The sequence below is a fragment of the Talpa europaea genome (genome assembly GCF_964194135.1).
Source record: "Talpa europaea genome assembly, contig: HAP1_SCAFFOLD_219, whole genome shotgun sequence".
NCBI classification, from domain to species: domain Eukaryota; kingdom Metazoa; phylum Chordata; class Mammalia; order Eulipotyphla; family Talpidae; genus Talpa; species Talpa europaea.
This window is the reverse complement of record NW_028167905.1, coordinates 16,470-29,928: the sequence shown is the minus strand read 5'-3', so window position 1 is coordinate 29,928 and position 13,459 is coordinate 16,470. Positions and strand designations below refer to the sequence as shown.

Genomic DNA, 13,459 nt, shown 5'->3' with positions numbered 1-13,459 from the left:
GAGCTTTAAAATGTTTTCATCTTGTAAAACAGATCTTTGCCCACTGAACACAACTTTTCCTTCCTTCCTGATCCTCAACTCCTAACCACCACTGTTCTATTTTGTTTCTTTTGGGTTTAGATACCTCAAGTAAGTGAAAACATACAGTTTGTCCTTTTTGTGATTGGTTTATTTCACTCAGCATAATGTCCTCAAGTTTCATTCATGTTGTGTTGTGACATGCAACAGAATTTCCTTCCTTATTAAAGGCTAAATACTACTTTATCTCATATATCTATATACACACACACACACATATTTATTATTTATCCATTCATACCTTTGAGAATTTTAGGTAAGGGTGTGACCTGTTCTTTGAGAACAATCATTCTGGGAGGACATTGTGGCTTTAGAATAGAGTGTTGGCACCAAAGTGGCAGCAGGGAGACAAGGGAGCGGCTGGTGCAGTTTTCCAAGAGTAGCCTCAGGCAAGGCAGAGGACTGGATTCCAAGGACACTGTAGAGATGGAATTGGGAGGATGACTAGTTGACTATACAGGGGAGGGGACAAGAGAGCCCTGGCATCTTAGTCCCACCACCACCTGTGACTCACTGTGTGACCTTGTGGTCCTCAAAGTGCCTGAGTGTAGAGTAAAAGATGGAAAAGCATTGTGATGCTTTATGATCATTTATGATAAATAATGATGGTGGTGGTGGTGGTACTCTTTTTGAGTGCTTACTCCATGTCAGGCACACCTGTAAGTGCTTCATAGTATCAGTGCATTAATGTACTTTATTCCCCCCAAATTACTATAATCCCCATCACACCGATTTTAAAAATTAAGGCAAATCACTTGGTTTGAGGTCACAATGATATCAGGCAGAGCAGGAATTCAAATTCAGGCAGACTGGTTCCAGACCATGCCCTGAAATCGCTTGGGGAGTTTTGAAACATCCGATTTTTGGACCCACCCCAATCTGGACCCTGATGCTGGAGCAGAGGCTCAGGTAGCCCCAGGCATCAGTTGCCAGGATGCACTTGGAATTAAAGGTAGAAGTTGAAATTGAGTGTTTCTTGGGGACAAGTGATGCCTGAATCTGGCCTGAGACAAGGTAGATCCCCATCTCTCCCACCTTCCCTAAAGCACTGATTTTTCCTTTGGTCTGGCAGTGAGTAGCTTTTTGGACACCCAAAGGGATGTCTGGTACAAAACTCCCTCAGCAAGACCTGGAGGGAGCTGCCTTCAAACTCCCTTCTTTCTTAGTCCTCCAGAGAAGGCCCCAGCAGGAACCAAGTGCCCTTAGATGACAAATGCTCCTAAGATGCTTGAGTTCTCTGGTAACCCTGAGAGATGGGAATTAACACAACAAAAAGATGCCCTGGAAGGTGCTCAAGATGGGAGAGATGTGGTCAGACACCTTCCTAATCAGACTTGTCCCAGCTCCATTTGAACTTGAATGCACTGGACTACTCTCAAGAGCCAAATTATCCCGTTGGGAGTGGCTGCATACTATGACAGTATTGGATATGTTGGCATTTGGATAGGACCGCATACCACCAAACTAGATAATAATAACCAATAATCATTTAAAAATTCTTTAGGGGCCTCCCTAGTGGCGCAAGGGCTTAAGCACAGCACTGTGAAGCTATCTGCAGCCTGAGTTCAATCCCCAGCTGGCCAGGGAACTACCCACATGGCTCAGCAGACCTTTCCTGTCTCACCCGCTGCTCCCCTCAGCAGTGTGTTATAGTCAGTTTCCCTGTTTTGTTCCCCACTATGTCTCTGGCGAATTCTCGCACTCCCTCCCCACCCCGGCACCTCTGGCCTATACTCCAGTTCTTGTATGCATCAATAAATACATTTTTTAAAATAAAATAAAAATTCTTTAATCTGTAAAAGAATTCAAGAACACTGCTACATGCACCAAGAATGAATATCATAGACATAGTAGCTGAGTAAAAGCAGCCAGACACACACGAAAAAACTATTGATAGATACCAAGTGACTACATTTATGTGAAATTCAAGAACACACCAAACTAATCCATGGGGATAGAAGTTAGGATAATGATTATCTTTAAGGGATATTAACCGGGAGAGAACCTTCCTGGGGAGCTGGAAATATCCTGTGTGTTGCTTGGGTGGCGCTTACATGGGGGCACACAAAGTAAATATTCATTGGGTGCTACATTTATAATATATGCGCTGTATTATGTACGACTCATACAACATATGTAATTAAAATGTTTTAGAATAGGATTCTTGTTTCTTTTTGATTAGTTACATCTTTCAGTAAAATTCAAATAGTGATTCTATTTATTGAGTGCCTATGATGTACAGGCACTCATGTGAGGCAAGTAGCAGAAGCAAAGGTTAGGACTTGACTTTCTACCCCCAAGCACTAGGATGTGGCTCTGGATTTAGATCAAGACAGATGGAATGGGTTACTCAGGGCCGATTGCGCTAGATGCCATTGAGATTCTTGCTCTTCTCACACCCCAAAAGAGCCAAGGCCAGGCCTGAGCAGCCTGCTCCATCAGGTAACTGGACCAATTGGAAGGCAGTCAGAGGCAAGAGTCCAACTGTGAAATCGTCCCTTTGGGATAGACAGGAACACGCAAGCATTTGTCAGCAGCTGCCCTGGCCACAGGAACTGATTTAGAGCAAAGATAAGAACAGGTCAGGCCCATGGGACAAGAGTGAGACCAGAGCCAACAGGAAGGAGAGTTAAGAAGAACATTGGGTCAGGTTGGACAAAATAGCTCAGAGACATAGAATTCTCACCTCTAATAGGAAGAGCATGCCAGGAGGTGGGGGCTCACAGTGGAGATAGGTGACTAGATGGAAGCTGCTCAATGTCAAGAACAGAGATTTCCAGTACCTGCCCAAGGTTACACATTAAGTTAGGGACAATCCAAGGCCAACACCCCACACATTCTGACCCTTTTGGGCTTATCGCCACCACCCCAGCAATACCCCAAGATCATTTTTACTTCCTCCTCTGGATGCTCCACATTCTATACATTCTGTATTTTCAACATAAAAATAAAAGGTTTACTTCATGATTGTTGTGACAACTTACATCATCTTGAAAGTGGAGGAAAAAACCATCCCACTTTTTAATACTGATCTCTGCTGTATGGGGAAGTATAAACAAACCAAGAGAGCGGTAATTAGTTCTAAATTCAGGCAAGGTTTATGGAACGTGAACTGTTTGGGTAATGGGCTGGGGAGGGGGGTACCATGAAGTGGTAATTAATTTGTTTTTTCCTTAAAATGTTTTACTTAATTAAGGGAGGTGCTGATTTATATACACCGATCCCCTGGGGATAGATTTCAAGGCAGGAGAAAATTCTGACTGTCTCCTTACCATGTTTCTCATCGAATTATTTCATTACATTCAGATACACTTTTGCAACACTGATTGTGACATATCCTGGAGTTATGAACTCATAAATACTAGGGTGGTGGGGGAGAAACTGGAGATGCAACTTAATGGGAAATGTTCTCATAATCAAAAGAATATTTCAAGCTGTGACAATACAGGCCAAGAGAGGGAGAGAGAACTGCTTTTACTTCAAAGAATAACAGGATGCTGAAATTAACCCAGCACCTGCAGCTCCATCTCCTTTGGAGTCAGCTGGGCTCCCAAATCTCAGCTTGGGGAGGATGGAAGTCTGGAGGACTTGGATCTAATCCAAGCTCATCATAATTTACTTAGAGCTGATAGTTTCAAGCTCTGTCTTTTCATTTACCCCAACAAATACTTATTTTTTTAAAGATTTATTTTATTTATTTATGCGCACAAAAACTGGGGTGTAGGCCAGAGGTGTGGGGAGTGAGAGGATTCACCAGAGACAGAATAGGGAGCAGAACAGGCAGATCTACTGAATTACACTGCTGAGCAGTGTATGGAGCAGCGGACGAGACAGGAGAGGTCTGCTGCGCCATGTGGATAGCTCTCTGGTCGAGAATAGAACTTGTGTTGCAGTGGCTGCGGATAGCTTGATAGTGTTGAGATTTTAACCCCTGCACCACCGGAGGGACCCCCTCAACAAATAATTATTGAGCATCTACCATGTGCCAGGCACTGTGCTACACAGTGGGAATAAAGTAGTGAACAAGACAAATTTGTTTCTTAATGGGAGAAAAATTATATAAATAAGTAAAATAATAAATAACTGATAAGCATATACCTAACTTTATGATCAAATATTTCACGCCTAGATATATACCCAAGAGAAATGAGAGCATAACTGCTAAAAGAACCACATAAAAATGTTCACAGTAGGGCCTCCCTGGTGGCGCAGGGGTTAAAGACAGCGTGAAGACAGGTGAAGCTCTCACCAACATCTGCAGCACAAGTTCCAACCCCCCACTGGCCAGGGAGCAACCTACATGGCCCAGCAGACATCTCCTGTCTCGCCCACTGCTCCTCTCAGCAGTGGATTTCAGTCGATCTGCCTGTTGTGATCCCCACTCTGTCTCTGGTGAATCCTCTCACTCCCCACACCTCTGGCCTACACCCCAGTTCTTGTATGCATGAATAAATAAATCTTAAAAAAAAAAACCTAAAAAGCTTTAAAAAAATGTTCACAGTAGCATTATTCAATAGGTTCAAATCAGAAATAGCCATCAAGTCCATCATCAAAGGATGGATATATCAATTGTGGTATATTTATATAACAATACTGCATAGCAATTAAAAAATAACTAACTGCTGGGGCCTCCCTAGTGGCGCAGGGGTTAAAGTCTCAGCACTATCAAGCTATCCCCTGCCACTATGGTGACCTGAGTTTGATTCCCAGCCAGGGAGCTTGCCCACATGGTGCAGCAGACCTCTCTTGTCTCGCCTGGTGCTCCCCTCAGCACTGTACTTCAGTACACCCGCCTTTGTCTCTGGTGAATCCTCTCACCTCCTGCACCTCTGGCCTATGCTCCAGTTCTTCTATGCATAAATAAATAAAATAAATCTTAAAAAAAAAAAGAACTAACTGTTGTTTCATAAGTCCATAAACAAAAAGTTGAATGAATCTCAGTGGTAAATCTCAATGCTGAAGGAAAGAATTTGGGCAAAGAGGGACGACCATATGATTCCATTTGTATGAAGCTCAGAAACAGGCAAAATTCATCTAAATTGGGATAGTGATTACATTTAGGGGAACAAAGCAGAGGGAGTTTTTTGGACTGTTGGAAACCATGAATATCCTGTTATGGGAAGTGTTCACATGCATCTATTTGTAAAAATTCATTGAACTGTATAACTTAAGATGTACGTCCTTCACCAAATGCATAATATCGTCATTTGCCACTTAACATAAGGAGCACATTCTTAGTAGCTTAAATGATCTGATTTTTAAAAATGAGTGGAGGAGGGAGAACTGCCAGTTTCCTTCACTCCCTTACAAATGTTCCTGGGTACACACCCCAGTAGTCTTCTTACATGCAAATCTCCATCTCAGACTCTGCTTCCCTGAAAACCTACCTTACACAGGTGGTAAGTCTGGAGTAAATTGTCCCCTCCACTCCTTGCCTCCTGACTCCATGAGATACATCACTCATTGATCACAGTGCCTTCCTCTACTAAGCCTAAACAGACCCTCAGAATCCTTCTCAAAACAACACTATAGTGTCCTTAGGTAAATACCTAGGAGTGGAATTGCTGGATCATATGGAAGCTCTATGTTTAGTAGGTCCAGAAATCTCCACACAGCTCTCCATAGTGGTTGGACCAGTTTGCACCGCCACCAACAGTGCAGAAGAATTCCTTTTTCTCCACATCCTCGCCAACATTTGTTGTTGCTAGTTTTTTTAGTATGTGCCATTCTCACTGGTGTAAGATGGTATCTCATGGTAGTTTTGATTTGCATTTCCCTGATAGCAAGTAATGTTGAACATTTTTTCATATGCCTGTTGGCCATTTGCATTTCCTCTTCAGAGAAGTTTCTTTTTAGCTCTTCTGCCCATTTTTTGACTGGATTATTTTCTTTGTTGTTGTTGAGTCTCATCAGTTCTTTATAGATTTTTGTGATCAGTCCTTTATCATTGGTGTTGGGTGCAAAAATTTTTTCCCAGTCAGTGGGATTTCTCTTTGTTTTAGTTATTGTCTCTTTTGCTGTGCAGAAGCTCTTTAATTTGATGTGGTCCCAGCTGTTTGTCTTTGCCTTCACTATCACTGCTTTGGGTGATGTGTCTGTAAAGATGTCTTTGAGGTGCATATCATGTAGTGTTTTGCCTATATTTCCTTCTACATATTTTATGGTTTCAGGCCTTATGTCTAGTTCTTTAATCCATTTTGAGTTGGTTTTTGTGCATGGTGTGAGGTAGTAGTCAAGCTTCATTCTTTTGCATGTAGCGACCCAGTTTTCCCAGCACCATTTATTGAACAAACTTTCTTTGCTCCAGTGCATATTCTTTGCTCCTTTGTCAAAGATTAGTTGACCATAAATCTGTGGGTTTATTTCTGGGTTTTTTATATTCAGTTCCATTGGTCCATGTGTCTGTTTTGGTTCCAATACCATGCAGTTTTGATTATTATGGCTTTATAGTACAGTTTGAAATCTGGGAGAGTGATGCCTCCATTCCCTTCTTTTTTTTTTTTTCAGGAGAGATTTGGCTATTTGGGGTTTTTGGTGGCTCCATATGAATTTAATCAATATTTTTTTCTATTTCTTCCAAGAATGACATTGAAATTTTAATTGGAATAGCACCGACTCTGTAGATTGCTTTTGGTAGGATGGCCATTTTAATAATGTTAATTCTTCCGATTCAAGAGCAAGGGATGTCTTTCCATTTCTTTGTGTCTAGTTCTATTTCTTTTAACAGTGTTTTATAGTTTTCTTTGTATAGGTCCTTTACTTCTTTTGTTAGGTTTATTACAAAGTATTTGTTTTTTTTTTTTTGTTTCAATAATAAAAGAAGTGGTTTTGTTGACTTCTTCAGATTTCTTGTGTATGGGAAGGCTACTGATTTTTTTTTTAAACGGGTACAAATTGCTTTATTTGAAGGAATGGTACAAATGAAAGCTATACGTAGATGTTTTGGTACAACTTATAGAAAAGGTAAAGGTAACCCCAACATGCATGCACAGCCTTGGTGACCAGGAAAGTCACCCCCTGGCTATGAGAGGCCAGCCTAAGGCTTAGCTTAGCTCTTGTCACTGTCTCCCAGAGTATGCTTGTCAAAGAGATACTCGGCCATGCCAGATTCGGGGGCCCCCATCTTGCACAAGTTGGTTATATGGACACCCAGTTCTTTGATGGATTTCACCTGCTCATCCAGGTAATGAGTCTCCGGGAAGTCACACAAATGGGGGTCGTTTTTGTCAGTAGCCAGTTTGTGCAGCTCCAGTAGTGACTGATTCACGCTCTTTTCCAAGTGTAAGGCGCACTCCATTGCATTCAGCCCGTTCTCTCAGTCATCGTGGTCAGGTTTCTTGATGTCCTGAAGGAAGATGCGGCCACCTCGTTGGTTCTGCAGCTTCATCAGTTTCTCAGCATGTTCCCTCTCCTCATAAGATTGGTGAAGAAAATATTTGGCAAAATTCTTCAAAGCCACATCATCACAGTCAAAGTAGCAAGACATGGACAGGTAGACGTAGGAGGCGTAGAGTTCCAGGTTGATCTGGCGGTTGATGGCGGCCTCTGAGTCCTGGTGGTAGTTCTGGCACACCTGGAGGGGAACACGGTCGTTATGGCCGCGGCAAGGGCTGGGGGTGATCCTAGGGCGCTGTGGGCGGGAGCAGCGGGCAGGCGGGTGGGCGGCAGCAGGGGAGGGGTCTGCCCAAGCACTGTTGAAGCAGGAAACCACGGCAACTCTCCGTGAAGGCTGTAGGCTACTGATTTTTGCATGTTGATTTTGTATCCTGCCACTTTACTAAACTGATTGATTAGTTTAATTAGTTTTTCTGTGGAGTTTTTGGGGTTCTCTATGTATATTATCATATCACCTGCAAATAGTAGCAATGGCATTTAGAAGTCTATGTGATGTGCTGATAGAGCTAAATAAACAGAGCCACCAGGAACACTTGCTCACATGCCTGCCCTTGGTGGGGCACTGGCTGAGTTACAAGAAATTCCCCTCACTTTTCCAGAGAGGTAATGCACTTCTCTGAATGTCTGTTATTATTATTGATCTCCTTGGGTTTCTTTATAACCAGAAATAAGAAATCCAATTTGATTAAGGGCTGATTTGGCCTCCAAGGCAAAATGTATCAATACAACAGCTGAGAAGCGTGTAGGCACCAATTTGGTTAGAGTTGATCAAGTACATTCAGAATGATAGCAAGGCCTTCTCTCACCCTCCAGGAGCCTCTGCCAGCTGTCACCTTCCTCCATCTCTTCTCCACTGCCCCCTCTTTTAGATGATGGAGGTCATAAAGCAACAAACAGAAGGCCCGGCCAAGGCTTGGACATTTAGCATCTTGGCCTCTCAGTCCCTATCCCTCACCCAACTCCTCTCAGAAGCATGAAGAGATGGTTCTTGCTGGCTTTGGAGTCAGACCAGCATGGGTTCAAACCCTGCCTTTACCACATACTGTGGGGCCATGGCAAGCCACTACTCTGTGTCTCCGTTCCCTCATCTTTCCCTGCTGCCATAATAGTACGTATGACTGTACCAGCCAAACCTCTCAGGCACATCAGCCATGCTGAAAAGAGAGGCCAACACCAGGTTCTTATGAGGCTGTGCTCCAAAGTCCTCATCTGGATTCTAACTGTGATGATGAAGCATGGTTGCCCTGGAGAATCTGAAATCATCAATGCTCACAGAGCTGGGGAAATTGTTGTGTGTCTCACAGACAGGTTGAACAACTATGGAATGATCAGCCCCAGATTTGATGGGCAACTCCAAGACCTAGGAAAATGACAGATAACCTGTTCCTGTCTTGACAGTTTGCTGTCATTGTACTGGCATCATAAACCATGACGACACAAGATGAAAATACACAGGGGCGGGGGGGACATCCAGGAATTCTTCTAGGGATGTAACACCTGTGTGCAAATAAAATGCCTCAATGAAAGATAAAAAAAAATTCAACACCCCTTTGTGCGCAATGGTGGAAATCTTGCAATATGTTTTGCGTCTCAAACTCATTCCCTCATTCAGTCTTATTTAGCCTCCCGCAGGCTCCTGCAAAGTGCACATCTCTTGCCCATCAGCCTTCTAGCCCAAACTCTACTTGTTACTGGACTCTCTTCTCTGCCCTTTGTTCTACACCTTTTCGGTCCCAGTTCAGGAGTCACCTCCTCCAGGAAGTTTTTTTTTTGCCCTCATTTATCTTAGCTCCCCCTCCCCTGTCACTCCCACCATGCAAACCATGACAGGGACCCCAGGCTTGGCCCCTATAGTCCCTTGTATTCCCATCACAACTCTCATCTCTCTAAGTAGCAATTATCTGCCTCCGCCATTAGACTGTGAGCCCCAGGACGGCAGAGGTTTAGAAGCTCCTTCCTCTCTTGGGTATCAGGCCAAGAGCAGGCACAAAACAAATAAATAAACATGTGATGAGTCACTGCTCTGGTTACCATGGCTGTGTAAGAAATCAGCCCCAAAGTACTGGCATGCAATGCTTTATTAGGCTCCCAGAATCAGTGGGTTAGGACCTCAGACACGGTTCGGTGAGCACGGCTGCCTCTGCTCCCCTCTGGGAAGATGAGAATGAAACTGAAGCTGTCACCACTCACACCTTTGGAGGTCACTGCCATCTGCTGGCACAATCACAAGTGCCTGTGGTGTGGGCTTCCTCACAGGGCAGTGAACTTGGGGTAAATGAACTGACATGGCAAGTCAGAACTCTAGTGTAGGCATTCAACACAGGGAGCTGAGTTGCCCTTAAGACACAGCCTCAGAAGTCCTGCAGAGCCACTCCCATTGCCCTTGAAGAACACACAGGTACATTTTTAAACTGGCCCAGTTTTTCTTCCAGTTTCTGCTTAGGAGGTAGGTGGCTGGAAAAAGTATCATCTCAGCCCATAGGATTAAAAAACAACAACAACAACAACAACAGGGAAGCTGCAATTTTGTAATTTTTCTTAAGCTTACTGCAGAGTTGAGATCCCAGGGAAACCAACCAACCTCAAGTCTAAAGAAACTCATCTAATGAAACATAGGCACCTCCAAGGAAGATAGGACATAAACCCTTACCTGAGCAGACACCTGCAACTATACAAACTGGTAAAATTCAAACAAAATTTGATCAACAACCTGCTATGGCACGTGTGGGCTGGCAGGGGGGCATGGATCTGCTGGGAGCAGCAGACTCACGCCAATGAGCCTAAGCTGCACATGCTTGGGGGAGGGGAACCCACACAGACATGGGAGAAGTGCAGACTCACAGATGTGGCCCTGCATGGGAACAGATTTTTTTTTCCTCATCAACATTATAAAAAAAGACATTGAACAAAATAACATTATTTAAGGACCTGCTGTAGATGAAAATAGTTAACTAAACAAAACTTGACCAAGCCAAAAGGAAGGTCTAAAGAAGAAATATTAAGAAGCAGAGAACAGAAACAGAGCTTCCAATTTACCTCTTACAAGTGGCCTTTCTGGAAAAGCAGTGAAGGTTTAGAGTTTATTCTGATTTCCGTCGGACCTGGGCCCTTCCAATTTTCAGAGCAGGGAGGCATTGCAGAGAGTTTGTGTCCCTTCTCTGCCATGTCCTGGGGCTCCCCACTGCTGGCCGCAGCTCTTGACTACAGAGCCCCTAAACACTCCAGGCTAATTAAAAAATAAAATCAAAGAAGGAAAAATTTTTATTACACTCTCCTAATGGTGGAAAATAGTTTCCACCATAAAAAAGCATTCAGCTGGCTACTTCCCAGGCATCAAAAATTAACAGCCACTACATTTTATCCTGAGGAATTAATGGAAAAATTTACATGGTGGCGTAAAATGCAAGGGACAGGATGAAGGACACGATTCCTCACTGGAGAGTTCACTCCCACTCTTGCAGAAAAGACTCAGACTTGGCACCTGCTCTAAGCAGGAGCAATGAGCTTACGGGAGACCACGTGGGTTAAGTGGGGCCTGGAGGAGCAGATGTGGGGGGTATTGGTCACTGCATAGCCAGAAGGAACTTTCTACACACAACATCTGTTCACATCCCTCCTACTTTTTTTTTTTAAACAATCTTTTTTTTTTTTAGATTTATTTATTTATTTATACAAGCACTGGGTACAGTCAGAAGCGCAGGAGGGTGAGAGAATTCACCAGAGCCAGAGCGGGGAGCAGAACAGGCAGACGGAAGACGTACACTGCTGAGGGGAGCAGCGGGCGGCAGAAGAGGTCTGCGCACCATGTGGGACCCTCACCCAGTGATCGATCGGGGATAGAACCTGCACTGCAGAGGCTGCAGGCAGCTTCGGAACCCAGCGCTCAACTGCTGCGCCACAGGGGAGGCCCACATCCCTCCTACTATTGAGGCGTCACAGCTCCCAGGGTTTCAGGACATGGTCCACACTCCTTGCCTGCCATCAACACCCCTGGACCTGGCCCTGAGCATCTCCCATCCCCTCGCTCACCACTCCCATTGGAGCTGTGGGCTGCTCTAAAGCCTGCTACACACCAGCGATTTCCTGCCTCTGTACCTTTGCCCATGCTGTGCCTGCTCCCTGGTGTCACTCTTCCCTTTTCCCATTTCTCTATTTTGTGACCCTGTCCCCAACACTCACATCTGCTTCATCTCTACATGTTACCACTTTACATGTTACCACTTCATGCCTTCCAGCCTGGGTCCACCAACCAGAAACTTTGTTCAAAAACTTGTAACAAACTCCTAATGACAGCTGGGGACAGGGCACAGAATCGGACACTTTACAAAGGGCTCAGTTAAGTAAATAAGTTGGACATAGGCACAGACTATTAAAATCCTGTTGTTGTTGTTGTTGTTTTTAATTTTTATTTATTTATGCATACAAGAACTGGGGTGTAGGCCAGAGGTGTGAGGGGCGACAGGATTCACCAGAGACAATGGGAGCACAACAGGCAGATCTATTGAAACACACTGCTGATGGGAGCAGCAGGCAAGATAGGCAAGGTCTGCTGCGCCATGTGGGTCAGCTCCCAGGCCGGGGATCGAACTCATGCTGCAGTGGCTGGTGATAGCTTGATAGCACTGAGACTTTAACCCCTGCGCCACCAGGGAGGCCCTAAAATCCTAAATGCTGGGATGAAGAACCTAGGATGGGATCCCAGCGGAGAACCTAACAGTCAGAGAGACGAAGGAAGGCTTCCTGGAGGAGGCCTAAGAGGGAAAGAGATATTTCGGCAACAGAGAAGGGACAGTACAACAGGGCCAAGAGCATGGCATCAGCAAGGCTGGGGGTGCCCTGTCCCACAGGGGCCTAGCCAGGTCGTAAGAGGTCTTCTCCCAGAGCCTCCTATGCTGTAAACCTAGGCTGAGAGCATTCCTAGTTCGGCAGCGCACGGTCCAAAGGAACACTCTCTCTGAGACCACGTTTTATTTATTCAGTTGTAAAGAAGTCAGGCAGGGTTGGGCAGAAAGAGGAGAGAAGGAACAATAAAGACACCGCCTCCTCCAGGTCCAGAGACCCCTCTCCTGGACTCAACACTCCTACAAAAAACACACAGTGAGTACCTGCTGTTTACCAGCACTGTGCAGGTGCTGGGACATTGCAACAAACAAGACAATAAAGGCCTTGCTGTTTGCCAGACACAGTCGCATCCCAGGCAGGGATCCCAGGCCAGAGGGACTGGTGCCAAGGTGGCAGGAACCCTGGGGCTCCGACCCATCTTGGTGGGTGTGGAGAGGAGCAGGCAGGGACAGTTTCCAGGGAAGAGGGCCAGAAGGCAGAAAGGATGTGTATGAAGATGCTCCCCTGCCCGGCCCTGTAACCCCAAGGGGATCTTCAAAGAACTTGATGTGGAACAGTGCTGTGGCTCTGCCCTTCCACCCCTCTGCTCCCACCCCTGCCAGCCCACCCAGACCTCCTGCTGTGCCTTGAGTCCTTGTTCCAGCACACAGTTCCTGCCAGCCTCCTAGTCTGGGCCCACCTGGCCATAGTCTCCTCTGTGCAGCCCCCCTCTGCCCAGCCTTATCTGGTCCAGGGCAGAGAGATGGGGTGATTGCCTAAGCAGACCCTCTAACATGGCACAAGATGCCCTAACATGGGCCTCATCTAAGCAAGTGCTCCCTTTGAAGATTCCCTCTTCTCTTCCACAGGAAGGGGATGGTAACACCTACCCCATCCCCAGAGCAAATAATATGCACTCCAATAACTCTCTTCTCTCTCTCAGTGATTTTCTGCTTATGTTGACAGGGCAAGGCCTTAGTGGCTGGGGGGTGGGGGTTGGGGAATCTGTTGGTACAAGAGAACTTGCTCAACTGTCTTTTCTAAGTCCTAAACAGAGTGTCTGGCCCCTGTGCTCTTTAGAATGTGGGGTACTTGATATACCCTTGGCCTCGGTTGCCATTGCACTCCATGCCTCCCGCAGGTACACGTGCAAAATGTCCCCATT

The 13,459-nt window shown here is 45.2% G+C and overlaps 1 pseudogene across 1 annotated transcript; it reads right to left on the bottom strand.

Annotated features, from left to right (window-relative positions):
- Positions 1 to 6,266: 6,266 nt before the first annotated feature.
- On the bottom strand, positions 6,267 to 7,830 carry LOC311188101 (ferritin heavy chain-like; annotated as a pseudogene). The gene has a single exon. The product of its transcript is annotated as a ferritin heavy chain-like (transcript).
- Between the last annotated feature and the right edge of the window lie 5,629 nt (positions 7,831 to 13,459).